Source organism: Elephantulus edwardii, unplaced genomic scaffold (assembly GCF_000299155.1).
Source record: "Elephantulus edwardii isolate Elephantulus edwardi_28Jun2011 unplaced genomic scaffold, EleEdw1.0 scaffold04438, whole genome shotgun sequence".
NCBI classification, from domain to species: domain Eukaryota; kingdom Metazoa; phylum Chordata; class Mammalia; order Macroscelidea; family Macroscelididae; genus Elephantulus; species Elephantulus edwardii.
The window spans coordinates 2,085-3,212 of record NW_006404188.1 but is presented as its reverse complement, the minus strand read 5'-3'; the positions used below and the strand labels follow the sequence as shown (position 1 = coordinate 3,212).

Genomic DNA, 1,128 nt, shown 5'->3' with positions numbered 1-1,128 from the left:
GGTCCTTGGCCTCAAGCTCCCGAATCTCCTTGGCCGTGCCGAAAAGGTGACTTTTCAGTTTTCCTACGGAACGAAAGAGACTTCCTACGGCCTGTCCTTCTTCAAACCACAGCCCGGGAACTTCGACAGAAATTTCTCTGTAAACTTATATAAAGTCACCGGGCAGTTCCCTTGGAGCTCGCTTCGGGAGACAGACAGAGGAGTGTCGGCCGAGTACAATTTTCCCATCTGGAAGACCAGCCACACAGTGATGTGGGAAGGTGTATGGAGAGAGCTGGGCTGCCTCTTGAGAAAGGCCTCCTTTGCTGTCCGGAAGGAAAGCAGGCACTCCCTCAAGTCGTCACTCTCGAACGCGATGGTCATCGACTCTCGTAATTCCTCCATCTTGCCGAGGAAAGGAGCCCTGCTGAAAATTAACCAGGAGCTGGCGGGCTACACTGGCGGAGACGTGAGCTTCCTCAAGGAGGACTTTGAACTCCAGCTGAATAAGCAGCTGGTGTTGCACTCAGTCATCTCAGACTCTCTCTGGGGTGGGATGTTGGTGCCCATTGGTGATAAACCATCAAGTATTGCTGATCGGTTTTACCTGGGCGGCCCAACCAGCATCCGTGGATTCAGCATGCACAGCATCGGACCCCAGAGCGAAGGTCTGTCCGTCCACTTTCCCCCACACCATGTAACAGGTGACTTTTGGCGAGCTCTTCAGGACGCACTTCTTCCTCAGCGCTGGCAACCTGTGCAACCTCAACTACGGGGACGGCCCCAAGGCCCACATCCGCCGGCTGGCTGAGAACATCCGCTGGTCATACGGAGCTGGCATTGTCCTCAGGCTCGGCAACATTGCCCGTCTGGAGTTCAATTATTGCATCCCCATGGGCGTTCAGGGGAGTGACAGGACCTGTGACGGCGTCCAGTTTGGAGCTGGGATTCAGTTTCTGTAGCTGCGGCACAGCTGACGCCTCCAGGAGCCTCTGGGCTGGTGCTGCCACACACCGTTCCCTCAGCACGCACTACACGGTGCTCCGTCCGCCGTCCTCGCGTGAAACAGGCCAATAAACTTTACAGTCTGACAAAAAAATAAGGAAGTCTTACTCATTTACAGTGCCACCCAAGGGTAATAAAGGAGGT

At 55.0% G+C, this 1,128-nt stretch overlaps 1 pseudogene; it reads left to right on the top strand.

The window, feature by feature from the left end:
• The first annotated feature begins 4 nt into the window (after positions 1-4).
• On the top strand, positions 5-941 carry LOC102868795 (annotated as a pseudogene).
• The last annotated feature ends 187 nt before the right edge of the window (positions 942-1,128 follow it).